General features: G+C 34.2%; 1 protein-coding gene and 1 long non-coding RNA gene across 3 annotated transcripts in view; both read right to left on the bottom strand.

Annotated features, from left to right (window-relative positions):
- The window catches only part of ZNF804A (zinc finger protein 804A), a 306700-nt gene that overhangs the window by 25513 nt on the left and 265768 nt on the right, over positions 1 to 15419 (bottom strand). The gene's annotated exons all lie outside the window — the stretch shown is intronic.
- On the bottom strand, positions 971 to 9964 carry LOC146396034 (uncharacterized). Its single transcript, XR_014829341.1, has 2 exons — positions 5576 to 9964; positions 971 to 5250 (listed from the first exon to the last, which is right to left on the bottom strand). It is a non-coding gene; the product is annotated as an uncharacterized LOC146396034 (long non-coding RNA).

Below are 15419 nucleotides of genomic sequence, written 5' to 3'. Positions count from 1 at the left end.
TTACAGCATTCCTACACATAACTCTCAAAGTGTGCACTGGACCTAAATACATCTAATGATGTGAAACATGTTTTTTTTTTTCCTCTAAAGAGGAGGGAAGTAATATTTTCCACCTTATATGAATAAACAAAACAGATTGCAGATATGGGGAAAGTTAGGAGGATTAATTAGCAGCAATGAAAAGAAATGAGAGATTCACAAGGAATCAGAACTGATATCTGATCAAAGTGAACTCATATTTCACTCATCCCATTTGACATTTTTCTCTTGTGTAAAAATTCTTCCCACATTCTATTTTTAAGTATCTTTTTCTCAATTCTTCCCCCAAATTTCTTAAATGATCCAAGCATACTGAGATTTTTGCTGCTTTAAGACACAGGTCAAATAGCAAGTATAAGTAAAAATAACTGAATTTAGCTTATGACAATGTATCTAGGTTTCTTTTATTGAAGAAAAATCTAATTTAACTGTACTGTAAAAATATCACAATCTCAACGCATGCATTGAACCCCCATTAGGCAATACTTTCACTTAACTCTCATCAACAATGTACTATATGATTTCTTCATATTCACTCTAAATGCAAAAATATTGAAATATTAAATGAGAAGTAATAAGTATCAGAGAATATTTATGTTTTAAATATATTCACCTTTGAAGTTATTTTTCTCAATGTGGTTTAGAATGAACTAAAGTAAAAGAAGTTTTAACATACAAATATATTTCTTTTTACTTTTTAATCATAGAACATAGCTTCACCTAAAGTGTTCCAAAAAATATTCCCTTCTTTAAACACACACACACACACACACACACACACACACACACACACACACACACACATTTCAATCCCCCAGAACCTGTCCATCTGTGTTAGGATACTTATGAGAAACACCATATTTTTGAAAATAAATAATCCATTCACAAACTCCTTGCTTGGATTTAGCAAGAAACACAAATAGGAATTCTATTTTTATTTTTATCTAACCTACAAAAAAGAAATTTTAGAAATAACAGATACACTTTTATGCCTTTAAAATCTTTAAACCAAAGAACTATTTGACTGGAAGAGAGTAAAAACACAGAAGTTCTTCACTATTCATCACTGCGTTATCCACTATTAGTGTAGTTTCATATTCTTTTTGCATATTTTGCAAATTGTGAGGATATAATTAACGCATATTCAATTTCTTTGTAAAAGCATTCCCAAAGCAAAATTTGGTGACTTCCTAATGCTTTCTGCCCTTCTTTATTATCTGTAAATTACTAATGCTCATTAACCATAGCATAGCATAGGGTTAAGTATTTTTTAGTTTAAATATAGATTTTTAAATTAAATTAAATAATACAATATTTAAGAGGTTTATGATAGTCAATGAATTCTTAATCTTCTACATTAAGAAAACAATTGAATTAAAAAATGGCCAAAAGATCTGAGAACACATCTCACCAAAAAAGATTAAAACAGATGACATAGAAGCATATGAAACTAGGCTCAACATAATTTTTCATTAGGTATTTGCAAAATAAACAACTGTAAGACAATTCTACACACCACTTAGAAATGCTAAAATATTAAAAACTGACAATACCAAATATTGGTGAGGATATAGACCAACAATACCTGTTCTTCACTGCTGGTGGAATTTACAATAATATAGTCACTCTTTTTCCTCATTTTTTTTTAATGGCCATATCAGCGGCATACGGAAGGGAATGAACTGGAGTCACAGTTGTGACCTCTGCTGCTGCAGTCACATTCTTAACCCAGTATGCCACAGTGGGAACTCCCAGGATGGCCACTTTGGAGGCAGTTTGGTGGTTTATTTTAAAACTAAACACACTTTATCATACGGTCCAGCAATTGCTTTCCTTGATATTTAGCTAAAGGAATTGGAACTCTTATTCATTGCTGATGGGAATGCAAAATTGTACTGCCACTTTGGAGTACAGTTTGCAGTTTCTAAGAGAGTTAAACATAGTCTTACATTATACTTTAGCAATCATCCTTGTAAGTATTTAACAAATTCAGTTGCGGTATAGGCCCACTTAAAAATCTGCATTCAAACATTTGTAAGAGCTTTATTCATAATTGCCCAAAACTAGAAGCAACAAAAATGACCTTATCTAGCTGAATGGATAAAAACCTGTGTTATATGCATACAATAGAATATTATTTTGCAATAAATAGCCAGCAAGTCACTAAAAAGTATGCAGGAAACTTAGATATATATTGGTAAATGAAATGAAAGAAGCTCATTGGTACACGAAATATTAAAAACCACAACAAATAAAACAAATAAGTTAATAAAATGTATATTTAAAGTCCAATTATCAAAGGAACAAATAATTCCAATCTTGCACAATTATTCCAGAGTACAGAAAAAGAGGGAACATTTCCCAATTATAACCTAAAGCCTGCCTAGATTAGTTTAAGGGAGGAAAATTACAAACTAATCATAGGCATAAACATAGCTGAAAATATTCTAAAAAATGTGTACTAGCATATATTAAAAATAATACAACATAAACAATTTTAGTTATTATAGGATTTCAAATTAGAATTAACATTAAGCAATACATTAATAAAACTCAACACATTTAGAAACTAGTTGAGATAAATAATAATCATTTCAGCAATATGAAGTGTGGATAAAATTTACAAGCTATTGCTAATAAAACTTAGCAAAAAAGGAATTAAGGAAAACTTCCTTAGTCTGATAAAGCATACCAAATGTAAACTCACAGCAAACATCAGTTGCAGTAGTGAATTTAGATGTTTCTGCTGTATTTTATAAGGATCGCTTTTCTTTTACCTTGTACTATATTAAGTAGCTAGACTAGTAAGCAAAAAACCAAAATCACATTTTTTAAAGAAAAAATTAAAACTGCCATTGATGGATCATGTTTTGTCTATGTGGTAAAAAATGGCTAAGAGGTAGGTTTTCAGAATTAAGGAATTGTGACCCAGTCCAATCTTCCTATACTCATGCTAATGACAGACCTTTTGGCAAACAAGCTCATAGTATTTATTAGCAGTAGAGTTTTTATTTACTGAATGCTTTCAGTGGGATATATCTGATTATCTAGTATTGGCTAAGGGGAACAGAGCAGTAATCTATTGATCTAAGAGGCACAACTCTCTGGAAAACGTCTGGTAAGCCCTGTTACTATCTGAGTACAACATGAAGCTTTTTCATGACCTGAATGACTTGATTCATGTGACTTCATAAGCACATATTACTTAGGCCTCATACATAAATTTGGGACATGGATGCATCCTGACATGGAAATAGAGGACCTTGGGAAGCTGTGTATGGAGCACCTGACCTCTCCTGGTCTCATCTATTGTATATGAGTATTTGTGTTCCTGAAATTATTATTAGTGATGTATACTAGGTAAGACATCTATTTCATGTGGGTTTGTTTTGACAATTCAGTCATTTTTATTACCTCAAACACCCAAATTCTACACAAAACTTATGAAAATTAGTAAGATATTGCAAATGGCATTGCACAATGTCCTGTTGTTAAGCAACCATAGTTCTTCAGTATTCTAATCATTTGTGCTCATAGTAGTACTAACTCAATGCATTTTTATATTAGCTCAATGCATATTTATAATCTACCCTCTTTATATTCCTAAAGAATAGAGAATTACAGATTCTAAAAAGAGGGGGGATTTAATGTCCACATAGATTAAGTTGTATAGTAACTAGAAATATACTTTGTGAAGAGGATGTTTACTAAGGAGTTGAACTGAAGATGAAATTTAAGATTTACCTGCTTTTTCATAATGAGATTACTGAACAATTTAAAATTGGACACAGAAGAAAATGAAGGTACAAGTCAAGTTCCATGGTGTTTATGTGTGAGAGTTAAGAACTTCAAGCACATTTCTTTCTCCTAGGAAGGAAATTTTAATTAAATGACCTGAGAACCTTCTGGGAAAGATTAGCCACAGAATTAAAACTGCTTTTTGACTAGTATTGGGTAGGAAAACAGTCAGCAAAATTCCCTTGAGTATATCTTGCTATTTGTATCTTTCTGTTTTAATGAACACCTAGCTGCATACTTTTTTTTTTTTTTCAGTAATCATGCTGCTTTTGTTAGTGATTCAGTATTCAATATGAATATCTCACTGGGATGTTCAAACTTAACAAGTCTTTGCAAATGATTTAGTAGTATTTTCAGCTCATCATTATTGCTAAGTGTCAAAGAGAGCATCTGGAAAGCTTGCTTAGCTCCAATTTTAATCATGTTTTTGTTTAGTTTGAAGTTATTTTTAATATTCAAATGAAATACTATTTTATCCACATTAAGACTTTACAAAAGGAAACGGGGAAATCATTACCAGGGTAGAAGAGATTCTGTGTGAATAGGAAATTAGCTTAATCCAATATGTATTTATATGAATTCTTTTATTTTAAAAATTAGGTAAGAGGTCCTTGATAAGAGAGAGAAGGCTGCAGCTCAGGCTTGGATTCCATCCCTGGCCTGGAAACCCTATATGCCATGGAGCTGCCAAAAAATAATTAAAAAAAAAAAAAGCAAGAGAAGAAAAAAAAAATAGTGATCTCCATTTCTTAAACCAGATTATTAAGTTTTTTAAAATTATAGTCACCACACAATATATCTCCAGGACTCATTTGTTCTATCACTCATTTCTTCTATAACTGGAAGAAACCTTTGAGAAATATAATGGTCTGGTAAATTAATGAAGAAAAAAACAATAATCTAAAACCACATTACAAAAAGTTGTGAAAATAATTTAAAAGTTGATTTCAGAGGTTTGCAGAAATATTTTGATCATTCATAGTTTAAAGAAAGATAAACAATGGAAGACTTTAGAAAAGAGCATGTTGGTACATGCAATTGAATTAGTCATTATCTATTAATGGTTCTCCTTTAGGTTAGCTGACTAGTCAGAATAATATCACTAGTGTGGTGATAGGCAAGATCAAGACGGTGTAGTAGGAAAACTCAGAGCCCACATGTTCCCACAGACATGCAAAAACTACAACCTAGAGAAAAACTCTCCATCAGAGTGACCTAAAGATTTGCAGAATGGCTCTACTATAACTAAGGGTATAAAATAAATAACACACCAAGACAGGCAGGAGGGGAAGAGAGGCATCTGGTAAGGACCCACAGCCCCAGGAGAAGACCTGAAAGAGGAAGCAGATATCACAAGCCAGGAGTCCTCTCTAAGCAGTGAGAGGTTCAAACCCCACAAGGGGCACCACAGCACTGCAGTTTATTTTTTTTTTTTTTTTTTTTTTTTTTTTTTTTTTTTTTTTTTTTTTTTTGTCTTTTTGTTGTTGTTGTTGCTATTTCTTGGGCCGCTCCCGCGGCATATGGAGGTTCCCAGGCTAGGGGTTGAATCGGAGCTGTAGCCACCGGCCTATGCCAGAGCCACAGCAACTCGGGATCCAAGCCGCGTCTGCAACCTACACCACAGCTCACGGCAACGCCGGATCGTTAACCCACTGAGCAAGGGCAGGGACCGAACCCGCAACCTCATGGTTCCTAGTCGGATTCGTTAACCACTGCGCCACGACGGGAACTCCAGCACTGCAGTTTAGCACAAACTGTGAGGGTGAATTCCCTTAATAGGTGAATAGGAGGTTGCGGGAAACTGAGTCTCTGCTCTTAAAGGGCACATGCACAAATTTACTTCCTGTGAATCCCAGCACAGAGACAGCAGATTGAAAAGCACCTGGTGCTTTAGCCAAGATTGCCCCAGCACACCCTCAGCCCTTCCCAGGATCCGCTCCAACTCCACCCCACACCACCAAGGTGGCAGCTCTGGAGGCCCTAGGAGAAGCCCCACCCCACCCCTGCCTCTGGCTTCAAGGCAGCTGCAGCCAGTGCACCCTGGAAAAAGGCCTGATCAGTGTTTCTCTGGCTTCAGCCCCTCTGGCTTTAGTCCCACCACTTTTCAAAAACCAGCTGCCAACATGTGCCCGGAGAAGTCCCCGAAGGGCCTAAATCTGGCTTTAGCCCCACTGGCTCCAACACCCCCCCATCCCCCCCACCACACACACACACTTCTTGGGGACAACCTAGGCACAATCTGCGAAAAGCACTGGCCTGAGCTTACTTCAGCTTCAGCTTGGCTGAGAAAGCACACAGACTTTATGGCCGCATATGGACCCTCCTACACAAGGTAACTGCTTTGGCTAATTTCATGCAGACAAAGATAGTAAAACAAAATGAAGAAACAGAGAACTATGTTCCAGCTGAAATAACAAGATAAAATTCCATTAAAAACTTAATGAAATAGAGATAATATATCAGATATTTCATAATTTTCTGGAAATGTTTTATAAATAATAGAGTTCTTATTTTGTAAAAGCTTCACCCTATTTACTCATGCTCAAAATGATGGATAAAATGAGAGAAAAATCACATCCCAGGTCACAGTACTTAACAGTAAATGATTCATAATTTTTGTTTTTGCTACTCAAAATGTAATGAAATGGCCTCATTTTAATTAAGTGATATAAAATTACATATCCTATAAACAAAGTTTTGATGTTATCTCTATTATAAATCTATGCAGATAAAAACAATCAGTCCAAGCTTCAAATATTTGGAATGTTTATACTGGTTTCAATGAAACTCTATGCAGATTATTTTTTCAATATTAAGATTTCCATTAAACAGAGAGATTTAAACAGAATGACTATCTTATTATTCTCAATGGCTAATAAGTCAAGAATAAAATATTTTTGTCCAAAAGTTCTAAATGATAAATCTTAGAAGATGGCTTTACTTGTACTGTAAAATATTTTAAAGTCAGTCTTCCGAAATTTTGATTAACACAAATTCCCTCTAATTCTTATTCCTTAGTCTACATTATAGCTAATAATTCAAACTGTGAAAGAAACTATCCAATGATTTTAAGAGATTAAAATGACCAATATCATCCTTTATAAATTAGGTTTATAAAAAAAGACTACAGTTTGGCTTCCCCAAACTCACAGGAAAAGAAAAACACAAGCAAGATAAAGAAGCACACAAACCATTCCCAGTTAAAGCAACAGGAGAATTCACCTAAAGCAGTCAACAATGAAACAGACCTCTGCAGTCTGATGGACACTGAGTTCAAAAGAGAGATAGTGAAAATACTGCAGGAGTTAAGAGAGGATATGAACAATAATGCAGATTCCTTAGGAAAGAAACTAGAAAATATGAATAGGAGCCAAGAAAAACTAAAAAATTCATTTGCAGAGATATGAAATGTGCTAAAGGCAATAAAGAGCAGAATGAATGATGCAGAGGAACAAATTAGTGATGTGGAAGATAGAATAATGGAGATCACCCAATCAGGACAGCAGACAGAAAACCAAATGAAAAAACATGAAAGCAATATAAGAGACCTATGGGATAATATAATGCGGACCAATCTATGCACAATAGGAATTACAGAAGGAGAAGAAAAATAAAAGAGGATGGAAAATATATTTGAAAAAATTATGGCTGAAATCTTTCCAAATCGAAAGGATACTGATATCAAGATATAGGAAGCACCAAGGGCCCCAAACAAGTTGAACCCAAACAGGCCCACACCAAGACATATTATAATACAAATGATGACAGTTAAAGAGGGGATTCCAAAGGCAGCAGAGAAAAGCAAAGCATTAATTATAAGGGAACCCCCATAAAGCTACCAGTTGATTTCTCTACAGAAACACTACAGGCCATTTAAAGTGCTCAAAAGAAAAAATTTGCAACCTAGAATATTCTATCCAGCAATAATATTGTTTAAAAAAGGAGGGGAAATAAAGAATTTCTCCAATAAAAAAGCTAAAAGAGTATAGCAATACTAAACCCCCTTCTAAAAGAAATACTGAAAGGGTTTCACTCAATTAAAAAGAAGAGAAAGAAGAAGAATTAAGATGGAGGAAATCACAATTGGAAAGCAGTCACTTAAATAAGCCAGCATACAAAGCTAAACATGAAGATGTTAAAAAGACATCAAAATCGTACAATGTGGGGAAGGTAAGTAAGAAAACATAGATTCTCTTTTTATTTTAATGATGTGTTTGAGCCTATCTGACTATCAGGCTAAAGCAAGCAAATATAGGAAGGGGTTAACATACTTAAAAAACAGGGCAACCACAAATCAAAACTGAACATTACATTCACAAAATCTGAAAAGAAAAGCACTCAAGCATAAAGCAAACGCAAACCATCCAACCAAAAAAAGAAGAAAAGAGAAACAAAGAATCAATTGGAAAACAAGGTTTAAAATGGCAATAAATACATGCCTATCAATAATCACTTTAAATGGCAATGGACTTAATGCTCCAATCAAAAGACACAGAGTGGCAGATTGGATAAAAAGTAAAAACCTTCAATCTGCTGTCTACAAGAAACTCACCTTAGGGTAAAGGACACATACAGATTGAAAGTGAGGGGATGGGAAAAGCTATTTCATGCCAATGGAACAGAAAGGAAAGCAGGAGTTGCAATACTCATATCATATCAGGCAAAATAGACTTTAAAATGAAGGCCATAAAGAAAGACAAAGAAGGACACTATTTAATGGTTAGAGGATCCATTCAAGAAGACGACATTACAATCGTCAATATATATGCCCCTAATACAGAAGCACCAAGATACCTACAACAAATACTAACAGACATAAAAGGAGAAACTGATGGGAATACAATCATAGCAGGAGACATTAACACCCCACTCGCATCCATGGACAGACCCTCTAGGCAGAAAATCAATAAGGAAACAGAGATCCTAAATGGCACAACAGAAAAGTTAGACTTAATTGACATTTTCAGGACATTACATCCAAAAAAAAAAAAAAAAAATCAGAATACACCTCTTCTCAAGTGCACATGGAACACTCTCAAGAATTGAACACATCCTGGGGCACAAAGCTAACCTCAACAAATTTAAGAGTATAGAAATTATTTCAAATATCGTCTCTGACCACAATGGCATGAAACTAGAAATCAACTACAGGAAAAGAAATGAGGAAAATCTTACTACATCGAGAGTAAACTATATGCTACTGAAAAACCAATGGGTCAATGAGGAAATCAAGAAGGAAATTAGAAAATACCTTGAGACAAATGATCATGAAGACACAACCACTCAAAATCTATGGGATGCCTCAAGAACAGCGATCAAAGGGAAATTCATAGCAATAAGGCCTTCCTTAAAAAAGAAGAAAAATCTCAAATTGACAACTTAACCCACCACCTAAATGAATTTGAAAAAGAAGAACAAACAAAACCTGAAGTCAGCAGAAGGCAGGAAATCATAAAGATCAGAGGAAATCAATAAAATAGAGATTCAAAAAACAATAGAAAAAAATCAATCAAACCAAGAGCTGGTTCTTTGAAATGGTAAACAAAATTGACAAACCCCTGGCTAGACTCACCAAGAAGAGGAGAGGAAAAAACCCAAATAAACAAAATCAGCAATGAAAAAGGAGAAGTCACAACGCATACTATGGAAATACAAAAATCCATCAGAGAATACTATGAACAATTGTATGCCAACAAATTTGACAACCTAGAAGAAATGGACAACTTTCTAGAGACTTAGCCTGCCAAAACCGAATCAAGAAGAAACCGATCAACTGGACAGACCAATCACTAGAAATGAACGTGAATACATCATAAAAACACTCCTTACAAATAAAAGCCCAGGATGGCTTCACAGGCGAATTCTACCAAACATACAAAGAGGAACTTATACCCATCCTCCTTAACCTTTTTCAAAAGGTTGAGGGAGAAGGAACACTCCCAAAGCCATTCTATGATGCCACCATCACCCTCATTCCAAAACTAGACAAAGATACCACCAAAAAAGAAAACTATCGGCTAGTATCTTTGATGAATACAGATGCAAAAATTCTCAACAAAAATTTAGCCATCTGAATCCAACAACATTTAAAAAAGATCATATATCATGACCATGTGGGATTCATCCCAGGTGCACAAGGATGGTTCAACATTTGCAAATCAATCAACGTCATCTACCACATGAACAAAAGAAAGTTCAAAAAACCACATGATGATCTCAATAGATGCAGAAAAAGCATTTGACAAAGTCCAACATTAGTTCATGATCAAAACTCTTACCAAAGTGGGTATAGAGGGAACATACCTTAACATAATCAAGGCCATTTGTGACAAACCCACAGCAAATCTAATACTCAACGGAAAAAAGCCGAAAGTCTTCCCACTAAAATCTGGAACAAGACAAGGATGCCCACTCTCACCACTGTTATTCAACATAGTACTGGAAGTCCTAGCCACAGCAATCAGACAAACAAAAGGAAAAAAGGCATCCATATAGGAAGAGGAGAGATAAAACTGTCCCTGTATGCAGACAACAGGATACTATACATCGAAAACCCTAAGGACTCAACCCAAAATATACTTGAACTGGTCAACAACTTCAGCAAAGTAGCAGGATAGAAGATCAACATTCAGAAATCAGTCACATTTCTGTATACTAACAAGGAAATAGTAGAAAAGGAATACAAGAATACGATACCTTTTAAAATTGCACCCCACAAAATCAAATACCTGGGAATACACCTGACCCAAGGAGGTAAAGGACTTAAATGCTCAGAACGGTAAAACGTTAATCAAGGTAATTAAAGAAGATGTAAAGAAAGGAAAGATATTCCATGCTCCTGGGTTGGAAAAATTAATAATATAAAAATGGCTATACTGCCCAAAGCAATCTACAGATTCAATGCAATCCTTATCAAGTTATCCATGACATTTTTCACAGAACTAGAACAAACAATGCAAAAATTTACATGGAACCACAAAAGACCTAGAATTGCCAAACAATTCTGAGAAATAAAAACCAAGCAGGAAGCATAACTCTCCCAGACTTCAGGCAGCATTATAAAGCCACAGTCATCACAACAGTGTGGTACTGGTCCCAAAACAGACAGACAGACCAATGGAACAGAATAGAGAACCCTAGTAAACCCTGACACCTAGGGTCAATTAATCTTTGACAAAGGAGGCAAGAACACAAAATGGGAAGAAGAGAGTCTTTTCTGCAAATACTGCTGGGAAACCTGGACAGCTGCATGCAAATCAATGAAACTAGAACACATCCTCATGCCATGCACAAAAATATGCTCAAAATGGCTGAAAGACTTAAATATAAGACAAGACACCATCAAACACCTGGAAGAGAACATAGGCAAAACATTTTTTGACATCAACCTTATATTTTCTCAGGTCAGTCTCCCAAAGCAACAGACATCGAAGCAAAAATAAACCAATGGGAACTCATCAAACTGACAAGCTTTTGCATAGCAAAGGAAACCATAAAGAAACCAAAAAAGACAACTTACAGAATGGGAGGAAATAATTTCAAATGATGCAACTGACAAGGGCCTAATCTATAAAATATACAAACAACTTATACAACTCAACAGCAGAAAAGCCAACAACCCAATGGAACAATGGGCAAAGGACCTGAATAGACATTTCTCCAAGGAAGATATACAGATGGCCAATAAGCACATGAAAAAATGCTCAACATCCCTGATTATTAGAGACATGCAAATCAAAACTACCATGAGATACGACCTCACACCAGTCAGAATGGCCATCATTAATAAGTCCACAAATAACAAATGACGGAGGGGGTGTGGAGAAAAGGGAACCCTCCTGCTTGGTGGGAATGTAGGCTGGTACAACCACTATGGTGAACAGTATGGACGTACCTTCGAAATCTATACATAGAACTACCACATGACCCAGCACTCGCACTCTTGGGCACACATCCGGACAAAACTTTCCTTAAAAAAGACACATGCACCTGCATGTTCATTGCGGCTCTATTCACAATAGCCAAGACATGGAAACCAACCCAAATGTCCATCCACAGAGGACTGGATTGGGAAGATGTGGTACATATACACAATAAAATACTACTCAGCCATAAAAAAGAATGCCATTTTCAGCAACATTGATGGAACTAGAAACTCTCATACTGAGTGCAGTAATTAAGAAAGAGAAAGACAATTACCATATGATATCACTTATATCTGGAATCTAATATATGGTACAAATGAACCTTTCCACAGAAAAGAAAATGATGGACTTGGTGAATAGACTTGTGGTTGCCAAGGGAAGCGGGAGGGAGTGGGTTGAATTGTGAGCTTAGGATCAACAGATGTAGACTTTTGCCTTTGGAATGGATTAGCAATGTGTTCCTGCTCTGTGTAGCACTGGGAACTATGTCTAGTCACTTATGATAGATCATGATAATGTGAGAAAAAAGAATATATGCATGTATGTGTAACTGGTTCACCATGATGTACAGTAGGAAAAAAAATAATGTATTGGGGAAATACAAAAAATTTAAAAATAAAGACTCATGGATGAATGGTGGCCAGAACACTGGAAAAAAATTAAATAATACAAACTCTAAAAGTTATTCATTACCCCATAATCTACACAAAAACGTTATAATGAAAAGCTTTCCAAATTTCCACTCTAGAACTGTATTTCATTTGTCTTCTCTAAACATTTTTTTATTTTTTGGTAAGCATTTTAAATACTGAATACGTTTCTCCCCTGAAATGAATAAAATAATAAACCCAACATCTGAAATATTTAAATTCAATTATTTTCCAAATTAATTCAATAAATTCCTTTTTTCATGATAATTAAATTCACCCCAAAACATTCATCAGAAACATGTTAATAGCACAATAATCAAAATTGCCATCTGTTAATACTGAACAACAAATATAAAGCAAAACTTAATAAAGGAAGGAAAAATGGTGGAGAGAAAAGGAAGAAAGGGGGAAAAGAGAAAGAGAGAGGAAAGAAGAAAGGAAGGGAGTTTTTAAAAATAAACTTTTTGTCTAATGAAATAATTCTATGAACAGATATTTTGGACCGTGTTTAACCACTCTGAAACTACTGCTGTTTAATAAAGATTACTCAACCTCTTGGAAATATGAAGGATTTTAGAAAAATTCACCATCAGTTAGACCTTAACCCAGGGAATAAAATAAAACTACATTTAAAAAATCTTATAAACAACAAAAATTATTGTCTCAACATATCAAATAATTGGTAAATTCTCATTAAATGATATTTCAAATTAATGTTTATAAAGGCTCATACAATCAATAATTAAATCCTTTTAAAAAATGGCTTATAAGTCCAAAGGAATCTTAAAATATTGTATCCATTATTATTTATTTATTTGTTTTAAAGTAAAACTGTAATGAAGTTATTACATATTCAGGAATATCTTAACTTTTGTAATTTACATTGATACAATTTTTTCCCTCAGGGTTCTTATAAATCACTTCTCTAAACATTGGGCAAAGGTTTTGAAAAGTATAAACCTATAAATAATTAATGTGCATTAGAAAATTTAACATTTGATACATGTTATGCTCTTTGAATAGTCCTAGGATTAAAATAATCTTAGCAGTTTACAGACAAGAAACAATTTTATGGTACACTTCTATATCAAAAGAAATGAATCTTATAAGCATACAAATTCAGTGTTTGAAAATTTAGGATATAAATTAACAAATGCTTTTAAATAACTTAAACATTTAAACAGTAGCACTAACAATTGAGCATGTAAGTAGTAAGTCTATTGCTAATGCATGTCATACAATTATCAAGTTTTTCACATGTCTGGAACAAACATATGTTATCATCAGACAAATATATTTATTTATTATTTAATAATATGTGGTATTACAGTGGATTATTTTAAGATATAATTGTTGATGGTGTCCTTTTCATAGTAACTTGAAAACAAATAAAAAATGAACATTTATCCTCAACTGCCTATTGGGGCACTTTTTAAAAAGTGTTTCTGAACTTTAAACTAGGTAAGAAAAACTATATTTAATAAAGCAGCAGCTATCATCAATCTGGTGTTGGTGAAAGAATAGACAAAGAGATCAATAAAACATAATAGCCCTGAAATAGAGCTTCCTAAACATAATCAACTGATCTTTGATAAAGAGCAAAGGTGGTAGGATAGAACAAAGTTAATCTTTTCAACAAATGATGCTGGAACAACTGGATATCCACATGCACACACACACACACACATAAAAGACAAGGAGTTTTCTTGTGGCACAGCAGGTTAAGGATCTGGCATTGTGCCACTGCTGTGATGTGGATTCAGTTTCTGGCCTGGGAACTTCCACATGCCACAGGCATGGCCCAAAAGAAAAAAAGAATCTAGATACAGACTGTTTATAAAAAGATGGAAAATAGATCTAAATTTAAAATATAAAATTCCTAGAAGGTAACATAAGAGAAAACCTAGATGACTTGGGTATAGTAATGTCATTTTAGATGTAACATCAAAAATATGATCTGTGAAAGAAATAATTTCTATGCTGGACCTAATTAAAAACTTTCGCTATGCAAAAGACCATATCAAGAGAATTACAAAGCAAATCACAGGCTGGGAGAAAACATTTGCAAAAGACATATCTGATAAAGTACTGTTATAAAAATACACAAAGAATAATTAAAACTCAACAATATGAATGCAACTAATTAATCAAAAAATGAGCCAAAGAGTTTAACAGAAATTTGATCAAAGAGTACATACAGAGGCAAATAAGGGTATGAAAAGATGCTCTACATCATGTGTCATCATAAAAATGGAAATTGAAACAATAAAATATCACTACATAACTACAGAATGGCTAAAACCAAAACTGAGAACACTGACAACACCAAATGCTGGTGATGATGTGGAGCAACAGGAACTGGTATTCATTGCCAGTGGGAATGGAAAATTGTACAGCCACTTTGGAAGACATTTTGGTGGTTTCTTAAAAAACTAAACATACTCTTTCCATATGATCCAGTAATCACACTCCTCACTATTTAATCAAAGGTGTTGAAAACCTTTATCTACACAAAATTATGCCTACACATGTATGTAGACACTTTATCCTAATTTCCAAAACTTTGAAGTAACCAAGATGTCTTTCAGTGAGTAAATGGATAAATGAACTGAAATACATCCAAATAATGGAATGTTACTTAATGCTGAAAAGAAGTGAGCAATCAAGCCATGAAAAAAACATGGAGGAACCATAAATGTATGTTACTAAGTGAACGAAGCCAATATGAGAGGCTTCATAATGTGTGATTCTAACTATATGACATTCTGGAAAAAGCAAAATTATTGAGACAGTAAAAATGTCAATGCTTGTTAGGAATGGGGTGAGAGATGGACGGGCAGAGGACAGAGTAATTTTAGGGCAGAGAAAGTATTCTATATATTATAAGAATATATATGTCATTAAACCATTGTTCAAACCCATAGAATGCACAATATCAATAGTAAAACCATAATGTAAATTATGAACTTTGGGTGATTATGACATATCAGTCCTTGGTAAAAAATGT

This window comes from Sus scrofa, chromosome 15 (assembly GCF_054392235.1).
Source record: "Sus scrofa isolate SSC_HxYL_T2T_F1_AM1 chromosome 15, Sscrofa_HxYL_maternal_Yorkshire_Landrace_v2.0, whole genome shotgun sequence".
Lineage (NCBI taxonomy): Eukaryota > Metazoa > Chordata > Mammalia > Artiodactyla > Suidae > Sus > Sus scrofa.
Note: the sequence above shows the minus strand (reverse complement) of the source record. Positions and strands in the feature narration are given on the sequence as shown.